At 37.6% G+C, this 14,344-nt stretch overlaps 1 long non-coding RNA gene across 1 annotated transcript in view; it reads right to left on the bottom strand.

Annotated features, from left to right (window-relative positions):
* LOC132513559 (uncharacterized) overlaps window positions 1-14,344 on the bottom strand; it is a 172,581-nt gene that overhangs the window by 88,576 nt on the left and 69,661 nt on the right. The window contains exons 2-3 of the long non-coding RNA XR_009538502.1: window positions 9,135-9,317; window positions 463-568 (exon numbers count right to left, since the gene is read on the bottom strand). This is a non-coding gene — a long non-coding RNA (uncharacterized LOC132513559). The remainder of the gene's footprint in view (window positions 1-462; window positions 569-9,134; window positions 9,318-14,344) is intronic.

Raw genomic sequence — 14,344 nt, 5'->3', positions numbered from 1 at the left:
GGAACATTCCCCAACTCATTTTACAAGGTCAGCATTACCCTGATACCAAAGCCAGACAAAGACACAAGAAAATAAAATTACAGGCCAATATGCCTGATGAATATAGAACCAAAAATTCTCACCAAATATTAACAAACCAAATTGAACAGCTCATTAAACTGATCATATACCAATGGATCAACTAGGACTTACCCTTGGGATACAAGGATGGCTCAACATATGCAAATCAGTAGGCACGATACACTATATTAATGGAATGAAAGGTAAAAATCACATGATCACGATCAGTAGATGCAGAAAAAGCATTAGATGATATTCAGTATTGGCTCACGATTAAAACAGTCAACAAATTGGGTATAGAAGCAAAATACCACTACAAAATAAAGGCCATATGTGACAAACCCACACCAACATCATACTTACTTAATGGTGAAAGTTACTTAATGGTGAAAGTTTACTTACTTAATGGTGAAAGCTTGAGAGCTTTTCCTCTAAGATCAGGAACAAGGCAAGGATGTCCACTCTCACCACTTTTCAACATAGTACTGGAAGTACTAGACAGAGAAATCTGTCAAGAAAAAGAAATAAAAACCATTAAAACAGGAAAGGAAGAAGTCAAGCTGTCTTTGTTTCTAGATAATATGATCTTATATACAGAAAATATATACAGAAAATACTAACGACCTTACCAAAAAACTACTGGAACTAAAGTTGCAGGAAGCAAAATCAACATACAGAAAACAGTTGGGTTTCTATACACTAACAAGAAATGAAACAATCCCATTCACAATAGCGTTAAAAAATATAATTCATGGGGTTCAGGGGATTAAAAAATGCATAATTCATATGACTAGATCTAACAAAGGAGGTCAAAGATCTGTAAAATGAAAGCTATAAGACTTTGGTGAAATAAATTGAAGACACAAACAAAAGGAAAAATGCCCCCTGTTCATGGATTGGAAAAATATTGTTTAAATGTGTATATTACCCAAGGCCATCTACAGAATTCAATGCAATCCTTATCAAAATCCCAATAGCAATTTTCAGAGATAGCAAAAAAACCCCTAAATTTCATATGGAGCCACAAAAGACCATTAATAGCCAAAATAATACTGAGGAAGAAGCCAGAGGCATCCCACTTCCTGATTTCAAACTGTACTACAAAGCTCTACTAATGGGAACAGTAGGGCACTGGCATAAAAATACATACGCAGACCAATGGAACACAATGTACAGCCCAGAAACCCTTGCATATATATGGTCAACTAATATTTGGCAAGGGAGCCAAGAATACTCAATGAGGAAATGATAGTCTCTGCAATAAATGGTGTTGAGAAAACTGGATAAGTAAATACAGAAGAATGAAATTACACCCCTATCTTACACCAGTCAAAAAAACAGCCTCAGGATGGATTCAAGGTTCAAATGGAAGACATGAAAATGTAAAGCTCCTAGGGGAAGACAGAAGGAAACCTCCTTGACGTTGATCTTTGCAGCAATTTCCCGGATATGACACCAAAAGCACAAGCAACACAGGCAGAAATACTAAGTGCGACTACATCAGTCTAAAAAGCATCTGCACAGCACAAAAATGAAAAGGAAACCTAAAGAGTGGGAGAAAATACTTGGGGGTTAATATCCGATATATATAAAGAACTCACACAATTCAACAGCCCCTGCCCCCCCCCCAAAAAACACCCCAATTCCAAAATGGGCATAGGAACTGAATGGATAGCTTTCGATAAAAACGTGCTCAACGCCACTAATTAGGAAAATGCAAATCAAAACTACAATGAGATATCATCTCATATCTGTTAAAATGGCTATCATCAAAAAGATAAGAAATTGTTGGCAAGAGTCTGGTGAAAAGGTAACCTGTGACTGTAGGTGGGAATGCAAATTGGCACAGCCACCAGAGAAAATACTATGGCAGTTTCTCAGATTATTACAAATTGATCCAGCAATCCTACTTCTGGCTATATATTCAAAGGAATTGAAATCTGGATCTTAAAGAGATATCTGCACATCCATGCTCCTGAAGCATCATTCAGATATACCTAAGATATGGAAAAAAAACTTCATGTCAATTAATGGATACGTGGGTAAAGAAAATATGGCTGGCACACACACACAATAGCAGATTATTCAACAATGATAAAGAAAGAAATCCTCCTGTCTGCAATAACTAAAATGAACTTTGAGGGCATTATACTAAGTGAAATAAGTCAGAGAAAAATACTCTATGACATCACTTATATGTGGAACCCAAAAAAGCTGACCATAGAGAAACAGAGTAGAGTAATGATTATGGGGAGTAGGGGAAATGGGAGAAAATAGTCAAAGGGTACAAACTTCCAATTATAAGATTAGCACGTTGGGGGGGATCTAATATACAGTTTGGTGATTGTAGCTAGTAATACTGTATTATGTACTTGAAGTTGCTAAAAGAGTAGAAATAATGTTCTTACCACACACACAAAAAGAAATGGTAATTATGTGATGGAATGGAGTTGTTATCTAATGCTATGGTGGTAATCAATTTGTTATATATAAATATATCAAGTCAATATGTTATACGCCTTAAACTCACACAGTGTTTTACTGTAATTATACCTCAATGAAACTGCAAATTAAAAATTCCAATGACCTTCATCCAGGTCCCCCAAATATATAATTGTTTTCTGTACTGTTTGAGAATAAGCTGCATAAGTCACACTAAAAGAGATCAGCATTTGTTTCGTAAAACCAAGGACATTATCGCCACAGTATAGTTACTAAAAACTAGCCCATTAACTCTGAAGTAGAGCCATAAAGAGCAGCAGAATGCCACCACAAAACATGCCACTTTGGCATAAGATTAACGGTGAGCTGAATGTTATTGAGAAGAAGCATATACGAAGAAAAGCTTTCTGTCTCCCACCATTTGCCTAAAAGCTAGACACAAATTTGTAAAGGTGTCCCCCGTCCCTTCTAACCAGGAAGCACAGAAGTTAATCACAGGAGACAGCTCAAGACCCTTATCAGCCCAGAGATGGGATCAGAAAAAAACTATATAACTTTCCTAACTAGCCCTTAACTTCCACTAGCTCCCCCATATATTCACCGTCCTACAATTTGCCACCCTAGAAACCTCTTGTCTCTTCTATAAAAATTTTTTGTTCTTTTGTAAAGATGCAATATAAGCCCAAGTTCTAACCACCTTTTTTAGTTTCTCATGTTAAAAAACTTCTGTTTTTCTCTTGTTAAAGACAGTTGTAGTTCTGGCATAAAGATAGACACAGATTAATGAAACCCAGAAATAAACCCATACATCTATAGTCAAGTGATTTTTGACAAGGGTACCAAGACCGTTCAACGGGGGAAAGAATAGTTTTTTCATTAATAACGTAATCAATGTGGAATATCAATATCTATAATGGAATCACTGGATATCTACAGGCAAAAGAATGAACTTGGATCCCTACTTCACGTCACATATAAAAATTAACTCGAATGGATCAAAGACTTAAATGTAAGAGCTAAATTATAAAAATCTTAGAAGAAAACAATCTTTGTAACCTCAGGTTAGGCACCCATTTCTTAGATATGACATCAAGACCCAAGGAACCAAAGGAAAATAGGCAAATTGGACTTCATTAAAATGAAAAGCTTTTCTGCTTCAAAGGAGAGCATCAAAGTGAAGAGACCAATAGCATCAAAAAACAATAAATACTTGGGAATAAATTTAACCAAGGAGGCAAAAGCTCTGTACACTGAAAACTACAAGACTTTGACGAAATAAATGGAAGAAGACACAAATGGAAAGATATCCTGCGTTCATGGATCAGAAAATTAATATTGTTAAAATTTCCATACTACCCAAAGCCATCTATAAACTCAATGCAATCCCTATCAGAATTCCAACAGCATATTTTACAGAAACGGAAAAAAGAATCTTAAATAACATATGGAACCACAAAAGACCCTGAAAAGCCAAAGCAATCCCTAGAAAGAAGAACAAAGCTGGAGGCACCATCACATTTCCTGATTTCAAACTATACTACACATCTATAGTAATCACAACAGTATGATACTGGCATAAAACAGACCAATGAAACAGAATTGAGAGCCCATAAATAAACCCATGCATATATGGTCAATGAATATCTGACAAGGGAACCAAGAATAATCAATGGGGAAAAGATAGTCTTTTCAATAAATGGTACTGGGAAAACTGGATATGCACATGCAAAAGAATGAAACTGGACCCCTATCTTACACCAGGCACAAAAATTAACTCGAAATGGATTAAAGACTTAAATGTAAGGCCTGAAACCATACGACTCCTAGAGGAAAACACAGGGAAAAAGTTCCTTCACATGTGTCTTGGCAACGATTTTTTTAGATACGACACCTAAAGCACAGGCAACAAAATAAAAAACAAACAAGTGGGACTACATCAAACTATAAAGCTTCTGCACATCGAAACAAACAATAGAATGAAAAGGCAACCTACGAAGTGGGAGAAAATAATTTGTAAACCATCTTACTGGTAAGGAGTTAATGGCCGAAATATAGAAAGTACTCATACAGTTCAATAGCAAAAATACAAATAATCTAATTAAAAATGGACAAGGACCTGCACAGACATTTTTCCAAAGAAGACATTAAATGGCCACAGGTACATGAAAAGGTGCTCACCGTCACTATCACGGAAATGCAACTCAAAACCACAATGAGCTGTCACCTCACATCTGTTATAATGGTAACTATCAAAAAGACGAGATAAAAAATGCTGACGAGTACGTGGAGAAAAGGGAACTCTTGCGCGCTGTTGGTGGATTGTAAATAGGCATGGAAGACGGTATGGAGAGTCTTCAAAAAATTAAAAATAGAACCACATTATCCAGCAATTTTACTTCTAGGTGTATATAAGAAGGAAACAAAATCACTATGTAGAAGAGATATATGCACCCCTATGTTCACTGCAGTATTATTTACTAGCCAAGACATGAAAACAACCTAAATGTCCAACAACAGATGAATGGGTAAAGGAAATGGGTGAAGGTGGTCAAAGTGTCCAAACTTCCAGTTATAAAATGAATGAGTTCTGGGGATCTAATGTACAGAATGATGATTAGAGTTAACAGTACTGTATCGTATACTTGAAAGTTGCTAAGAGAGTATATCTGAAAAGTCTTTACCACACACAGAAAACTGGTAACTATGTGAGGTGATAGATGTGTTAACTAACCTTTTTGTATTAATCATTTCACAATGTATACATATATCAAATCATCACATTTTATACTATAAACATACACAATATTCTATGTCAAATATATCTCAATAGAGTTAGAAAAATAAGAAAGTGAAAAGACAACCCATACAGTGAGAGAAATATTTGCAAATTATTTATCTGTTAAGGGTCTAGTATCCAGAATATAAAAAGAACTTATAACTCAAAAGTAAAAAAGACGACCCAAGTAAAAAATGGCATAGGACTTGGATAGACATTTTTCTAAAGGAGATACACAGATGGCAAATCAGCACATTAAACAATGCTCAACATCATTAATCATTAGGGAACTGCAAATCAAAACTACAATGGTACTAGAGAATGGATGTGAGGATATGGGGAGGGGGAGGGTAAGCTGTGACAAAGTGAGAGAGTGGCATGGACATGTATACACTACCAAACGTAAAACAGATAGCTAGTGGGAAGCAGCCGCATAGCACAGGGAGATCAGCTCGGTGCTCTATGACCACCTAGAGGGGTGGGACAGGCAGGGTGGGAGGGAGGGAGATGTAAGAGGAAAGAGATATGGGAACATATGTATATGTATAACAGAGTCACTTTGTTATAAAGCAGAAACTAACACACCATTGTAAAGCAATTATACTCCAATAAAGATGTTAAAAAAAACTACAGTGGGATACCACTTCACATCCATTAGAATAGCAATCATAATAATGATGATGGAAAAGAATTTGAAAAGGAATAGATACGTATATGTATAACTGAATTACTGCTGTACACTTGAAACACAATATTTAAAATTAACTATACTTCAATAAAATAATAATAATAATAACAAAATACATGTGTTGGTGAGGACTTGGAGAAACTGGAACTCTCATGCTTTGCTGGTGGGACCAGGAGCAGAAGAACCAGCCATGCATACCTGGACATCTGACTTACAAAACTGAAATAATAAATTTGTGTTATTTGAACCACTAAATTTGTGGTAATTTGATATGGTAGCAGTAGAAGATGAACACAGTGATACTACAAGACTAACAAGGCTAGGTTATAAAAAGCAGAAAGGCAGTACAATTTTCTCTGGACTCATACCTTTGGAACACTGAGCAACCACATAAGAAGCATGGCTGACCTGAAGCCACCTTGCTGGAGAGACCACACAGAGATACAGATGTCCCAGCTGTTCCATTCCTAAGCTGTTTGAGTCTTCCAGTTCAGGTGACAGGCATCTCAGAGCCTGTCTTGTCCTTTGGATAAAATTTAGCCTCAGCTACCACTGGACTGAGAGACTCCTCATGAGAACCAGCTAGCTTAGCCCAATCAACCTCCATGACTATGAGATGATGATACCATGATCATTGTTTTATGAAACTGTTTGTAGTGATCATTATACAGCCATAAAAAAATCCAAATCCTTCTTTAGCTTTCTGCCCCTCCACAAAGAGAGGAAATTAAAAACTTTCTCTGTATGAAGGAAGAAGGAGCTGAATCATAGAGAAGTAGACAGAAAATCAGAGAATGAGGTACTGAGGTAGGCCTTCAATCCTTATTTCTCTGGCAGGGCTGAGGGAAAAACATTTCTCTGTTAGTACCTGTGCCTCACTTTTCATCTAAAGAGCAACTTTTACTTAAAGGGCAAGACAGTAAATATTTTAGGCTTCTCAGACTAAGAAGCAAAACCAAGGCTATGATGTAGCAACTTACATAACCATTTAAGGTATAACCATTTATTTGCTAAATAATAAGTACTACACTTTATATTTTGTTCAAAACAGTCACGCTTTTTTGCTTCCAAATATCCTGCTACAGGCAGGCTGCTCTTCAATGGAGGCTGTGTTTCTAAGTTCTGAAATGTGAGTGTATTTGATTCCAAAGACAAGGATTGTGTTGGCTGTGATTTTAGCCATTCAGTGGGTGGCCTGCTTGTCTTTGCAGTTGTCTTCTTTGACTTGAAAGTTGCCAGATACCTTGACGTTTTGAGCAGAAAAATGCTAAGTTGAATTTGAAACAGAAATGTTGGATTTTTCCACTGCCTTCCCAATACTTCACATGATGTCATTTCAAGTGTAGCAGAAAGAAAACTAGGTGTCAAGCCATGAGATTTGAATATAAGGCACTTTCTAGTTGCAGTACAATGAGTATGACAGTTAACATCTCTGAGCCCCAGTTTCTGTAAGCTGATGGGATTAATATCTGCCTGCTTGCTTACTATGAGTGGTTGAAGTTCAAATGCGATAAAATATATGAAGGTGAATTGCAGCTTCAAAGTGCAAGGCACCTGCTAATTGTTATTGATGTGCCTATTACAAAGCATTTGGTCTTCCTTTCTCTGTTTCTCCCTCTCCCTCCCTCCCTCCCTCCCTCTCTCTCTCTCTCTCTCTCTCTTTTGAAATCTTCACTATTGTTTGTTCTGCATGGATCTGTTCTACTATTTGCTTAGCTGATAAATTAATTTTGGTGGCTGCTCATTCAATATGCTCTCCTGTTTTGATCTAATGTCTCCCAGTAGTGATTTTCTGGACAGAAGATGCAAAAAATGATGATCTCCAGTGGTGGAGATTGTGGATATGTGGCACATGATTGTGGAAGGTATACTGTATTAGAAGCGCCTTTTGGAGTTTATGTTAGCCTTTTATCCATAAACTCATTATTTCTCAAATAATTAAGAATGCCTGCTCTTCGAGAGGCACTATGCTTGGTGCTGTAGATAAAGTAGTGGATGAGACAGACATGGTAATAGGTCTTACATGCTAATGGAGAGTGTATTAGTTTCCTATTTCTGTTGTAACAAGTTACCACAAACTTACTGGCTTAGAACAACACAAACTTATCTTTCAGTTACGCAGGTCAGACGTCTAAAATGGGTCCACCGGGCAGTATTCATTTTAGAGGCTCCAGAGAGTACCTAATTCCTTGCCCTTTCTAGCTTCTAGAAGTTGCCTTCATGCTCATGTCCCATTCCCTCTATCTTCAAAGCCAGGAATGTAACATCTTCAAATCTTTCTCTCTCTCGTTCCCTCTCCTTCCATCACCACATCACCTTTGTCTGACTCTGACCCTCCTGCCGCCCTCTTATAGGGACCATTGTGATTACCCCGGGGCCCATCTAGATAATCTCTCCAACTCAACTCAAGATCCTTAACTCAATCACATCTGCAAAGTCCCCTTCTTCATAAAAAGTAACATTTACAAGTTCAGAGAATTAGGATGTGTACATCTCTAGGGGGTCATTATTCAGTCTACCACCGGGGGAGAAAGTAAGTGGACAAATATATAAGATGATTTTAGAGTGTGACGTGTTATGAAGGCAATAAATGGGGTATTATGATAGAGCTGCACTGTCCAGTGGGGTGGCCACAAGCCACGTGTGACTACTGCATTCTTTAAATGTAGCTCGTGTAACCGAGGAGGTGAATTTTCAATATTATTTCATGTAAAATAATTTAAATTCCGGTAGGCACAAATGGCTAGTGGCTACCATTTTGGACAGCACAGCTCTAGGCTTTTTAGAGGCCATAGAAGAAAATGTTCTCTCTCTTTTCCACCTACCTAAATTGTATGAACATCCATGAAAGCAGTCAGTCCCCACTGACCTTAATAGGTGGAATGAGGCTAGTCAGGTGACCAACTAGATATTTTTTCCTGAACAAGCAAAAGAGAAACATTCCCTACTACTATAGCAATCTTCCAGTTCCAACCAGAGAAAAATCCCTTTCACTAGGGCACTGCTCACAATACTTCATTTTCTTCCTCATATATCCACATACTTGCCCTGGATTCATGGTGAACTGAGTTGACTTCCTCACCTCTTAACTTTGGGCTTACGCCATGTGACTCATTTTAGCCAAGAAAGTGTTAACAGCTGTGACATAAGCAGAGGCTATAAACTTACTTGCATAGCTGGGTTTAGCCTCTTGCATTCCTCTGGTTGCCATGAGAACAGCCTATCCTGTGTAGCCACTGGTCCAAGGAGAACGTGGAGACATGTGGGAACAGAAGTGAATCACATCTACAGGCTGACACCTTGAACTTGGAGTCCATCGTAGCCCAGCTGAGGTATAGCCAATCTGCAGGTCTGTTTTAAGACACAGAATTTTGAGTCAATTTGTTACTCACCATTACTGTAGCATAGCTGACTCAGACAAAGAGAAATATAAGAAGAATTTCTCCTTTCTTGGAGTACTTTGTACATTAGCCTCCACAGTTCTTCTAAGCTCCCTCTGGATTTTACATTTAATGTCAGGGAGACCAGACACGGATTATTTGCTTTCGAGGCAGTTGCTGTTAGTAGCTTTAAGAATAGGGAGACCTTCAAAGTCTAAGGATTTGTGTAACAGAAATTGCACGAATCAGTGAGCAAAACAGCTGAGTGGAATCCTTCATTTTAACAAGGTCTATTTCTGGCTTCGATGACGCAAATTTCTCCTTCCTGAACTCACCATCTTTCAAGCTTTGTTACCAGGAAAGCAAGGACAGTATCACTACCTAGCCTTCCATCTGAACTAAGTGTGATGAAAAACAAAGATGGCCAAGACTTTTAAAAGCCCACAGTACTTTAAATATGTGGCTTTTCTTTCAGTACCTACAGTGGCTGAAAGTAAACCTGGCAATGCCTCTCAAATGGACATTCTCTCCTTAGTGACTGAGGGCAAGCTTAGCCACCTCTCCTGTTCTTTCTCTGTATGGCCAAAGTTGAGTGAATTTTTCTCCCTGTGCTTTTTGTTGCCTCCTGGGCATTAATAATGCTGGAATAGTATTGTTCTCTCCCCCCAGGTGCATCGATTTTCCTGCTTGAACTGATGTAGTCCCACAAAGAGAACACCTCACTGTTATTATCATTTTGGACACTCTTTTTCCCTGGCTTGGCCATTCCACTCAGCTTAATCAAAAGTACGCTGTGTCTATGGAAGAAAAGACAGCTTTTCAGAAACGGGAAACTTCTTGAGCTTGAAGCATAAGAACAGGCATCTACTCATACATTAAGGGAACCAGATTTCACAAATTTAATGTATCAATTGATGAAGTTATCAATGGAACAGCAAACTACAGACTATAAGATTTTGAACTCTACTTGCTTATGTATGTACAGGAAAAATGTAATTTCTTGTATGTTTGAGTCTGGCAACAGAGGCTAAAAATCATGATTATTGCCTATATTTTGTCTGTTCTGGACGAGGATATTTATTCTCTGAGGAAGCTATTAAATTGGGGCAGGTAATTACCAATATCCACACAGGGAAGTTGGGCTCATTCCTCTGCTCTTGTTGCACTTGTTCAACTCAGTTATATTAGGCCTATTTGTGGTGTATGCCCAGAAACTTCTTCCCAGGCCAGAGGTCAGCCAGGCTATCACAGTCCTTTGGGTACAGAACTAATGGAGCAGTTCTTTTCCCTGAAGCTTCATCAGGGCTGAAAGCAAGGAGGATGCATAGCAGAGTTGAATAGGAAATTGACTCTGTAAGTCAGAAAGGTCAAATCAAAGCAGATGGTTAAAGTCACAAGGCCAGAAGCTGATAGTGGCAGGGATTTGGTGGCAGGGAGAAGAGAAATTCACTTCCAGAAAGCACAGAATTACCCCAGACGTTTCTTGGCGCAGGCAGTGTTGTCAGGGTTGGCACCTGTGCGCCTGTAGGAGCGTATTAAGAAGGAGCCAGCCATGAAGGCTAGAGATGGGACCTATATTCCAAGGCTGTCTCTCCCACAGGCGGTGAGCTCCCTCAGGAAGCTCTTACTTAAGGACTCCTTATTCCTATATTGCTTATCATATATGAACTAAATGAATTTTGGCAGCATGGAAAACTAATTATCCAGACTAAGTAGATACACAATATTTCTGTTAGTGTAATGACTCAGGTAAGTCAAGTCATAGAAAGAGACTACTGGGTTAGGTGAGTTAACTTTCATTTATATAACAATTAGTTGCAATTTGTGTAATGTAAGAGGAGAAAAGACAGAATTAAAAGGGCTAAATGTACAGTTTCTGAAAGAAAAATGCCGGCCAAAGCCAGGGTTTTCTGGTACCAAACTAAGCACATATTTTCAAAAAGGCTACAGTGATTCTCTGCAGTTAGTAAAAATTGTGGCTTCTACTGCTGTGAAAAGAAGATGGACTTAAAATGTACCCTAAATGTACCCTTTAGGTTCTTTTTAGAGAGAAGCACTTTGAAAGGAGAAAACACCATATAAGCGCCACGTCTTACTGTTATCATCACTGCCATGAACACCTCCAAGCCACAAACAAAAGCCTGTTCATAAAAGAAGTCTGTTTTGGAGATGAGGTGGTGAAGAAAGTTCATTTGAGATATTCCACACACAAGCTGCCTGCGTTTAGTGCCATCTCCCTGAAATCCCAAATTACTACTGTCACCACTGTGTGCAGTAAAAGTTTCAGGTAAATAAAAAGCACAGAGGGAAGAAAATGTTAAATGCTTTTACCATGGTCTAATGATAACAATCCAAGAGCATTATTTACTTTCAGGGTAAATCAGAGCATGAAAATAACAATATACATTCCCATTACTGACCACTGTCACCAACCAGCATGGAACACTGGCTCTTTTTGTCTTTCCCTAAAATTGTAGAAAGTCTGAAATAAATCTTCCACACGTGAATGTCCAGTCTCCTTGGCCTCCAGCTTTTCCAGAACTGCTCAAGTTCTCGTGCTGATATTCATCTATACATTCCTGATATGTTTATATACACGCATATCTAGAGCAGGGGTTGGCAAACTACAGCCTGTGGTCCATACGTAGTCCAAAATGCCCACTTCCTGTTTTTGTGTCTCATGAGCTAAGACTGGTTTTTATATTTCTAAGTGGTTGAAAAGAAGTACAAAGAAGAATATTTCATGACAAAAATTATATGCAATTTAAATGTTGATATCCATAATAAAGTTTTATCATAACACACTCACACTCATGAGTTTATGTATCATCTATGGCTGCATCTGCACTATAACAGAGGTAGTGAGCTGTGACAGAGACCCTATGACCCACAAAGTGTAAAATATTCGCTGTCTGGTTCCTTAGAGAAAAATTTTGCCAGCTCCTGATCTAGAGCATACTTGTTGCTCCTTTTTCAAAATTACTTTTTTGTTGAAGCATAATGTAATACTTGAATAAAGGGTAAAAGGTACAAATTCTATGAAATTTTACATAGGCATTCACCTGTGTGACCAGCACACAGATAAAAGTAAAAAAGATTTCCAGCACTACAGAAAGGCTCCCTCCCAGTCAACATTCCCTCACAAAGTGATCCATTTTTTTTCTAAAGGCTTTTACCATGAATTGATTCTGCCTATTTTTGAAATTTATATAAATAGGGTAATATAGTATATATTTTTTGCCTGGTTAATTTTACTCAACACTGTGTCTGTGTAATTCACTCATGTTGTTTCATGTGGCAGTAGTTTGTTCTGTCATATGAATATACTATAATTTATTTATAGAGTCTACTCCTGTTGGAAATTGGTAGTTTTAAATTTTTTGAATATTGTGAATACTCTTGTACATGCATTTTGGTGAACATATACGTTCAGTTCTCTCTAGAATGGAACTTCTGGAATGATGATGCTCTTTTAAAAAATAGAACTCCAGTTTGATATGAGCAAGATACATTCAGTAGAACCTTTTAAAAGTATGAAGCAAAGGTATTTTTACTTTTGGAAATGCAAACTGAAGTATTTAGGGGGTAGATTCTGTGATGTTGTTTAAAAGGCTATAGCAAAGGAGAAGATAAAGGGGAATAGATTCTTTAAATGAAAAACATTTATGGTGACTGAAACTATGTGATAAATCCATTAAGGTTCATTGTACTCTCTACTCTCAGTGCATTTGGAAATCTTTCCAGTAAAAATTAGAAAAAAGAAGAAACAGGTTGAAGTAAATAATAAAGCAGGTGAACTATTACCCAACCATAATCCTAGGCATTGAGGAAAGTTTCAACTTCTATAACTGTGATTAGAGCGGCATTTCCTAGTATGCGAAGGAAAAAAAAAACTTGTCTCATTTATTATAAAAATAACTGCAGATATCTAGCATAAGATGTGGGGACAAAGACAACTAAGTGTATGAAATTCCACATCTGGAAATTGCTAGGTATACAGTCTTAGGCAATGTCTTTACCTTTGTCTGTAAAATGGATATTCTTGAACCCAGAGTTACTATGAGGATTATTAAACAAGTATGAGCCTTTTGTTTAGCACCCAGTACTTAGGAACCACTCAATAAATGCTGCGTAAAGCCTACGTGTATTGTGCATAGACTGAGAGGGAGTTCAACTTTGGCAATGTAACATGTCTCTCACTGAGAACAATAAGAAAAGCTGAACAAAATATTTTTTTAAAACCCTCTATTTGAAGGCATAGGAAAGCTATCAAGGTACAGGGATTAGGTTAGTAGCACTAGGATCCTATAGAGAAGAAAAGTCAGAGAAGTGAGCCTAGCATTTGGCATTGCCTTTTACCTCAAGATAAAACAATTCCAAAAGCAGTTGCTGACAGGCTAGTTAAGTGGGACAGAGCTTTCAACAGACTCAGAAAATTCAAGTTAAAGACCACCAAGAGGGAGGAATCCTAACATATACTCCAGGATTACTACTGGAACTCTAAAAGCATCTAAATATATAAAGCAAATATTAACAGACCTAAAGGGAGAACTAGACGGCAACACAAAAATAGTAGGGGACTTTATTACTCCACTCACATCAGTGGATAGATCATCCAAACAGAAAATCAATAAGGAAACCTTGGCCTTAAATGGCATGTTATACCAGATAGAGTTAACAGATATATACAGAACATTCCATCCAAGGGCAACAGAATACACATTCTTCTTAAGCACACACTGAACATTTTCCAGGATAGCTATGTTAGGCCACAAAAAACCAAGTCTTAATAAATTTAAGAAGACTGAAATCATATCAAGCATCTTTTTGAACCACAACTGTATGAAACTAGAAATCAATTACAAGAAGAAAACTGGAAAATTCACAAATATGTGGAGGTTAAACAACAGGGTACTGAACAACCAAAGGGGTAAACAAAGAAATCAAAAGAGACATCCAAAAAGACCTTGAGACAAATGAAAATGGAAACACAATATA

Source organism: Lagenorhynchus albirostris, chromosome X (genome assembly GCF_949774975.1).
Source record: "Lagenorhynchus albirostris chromosome X, mLagAlb1.1, whole genome shotgun sequence".
In the NCBI taxonomy this organism is placed as follows: domain Eukaryota; kingdom Metazoa; phylum Chordata; class Mammalia; order Artiodactyla; family Delphinidae; genus Lagenorhynchus; species Lagenorhynchus albirostris.
Note: the sequence above shows the minus strand (reverse complement) of the source record. Positions and strands in the feature narration are given on the sequence as shown.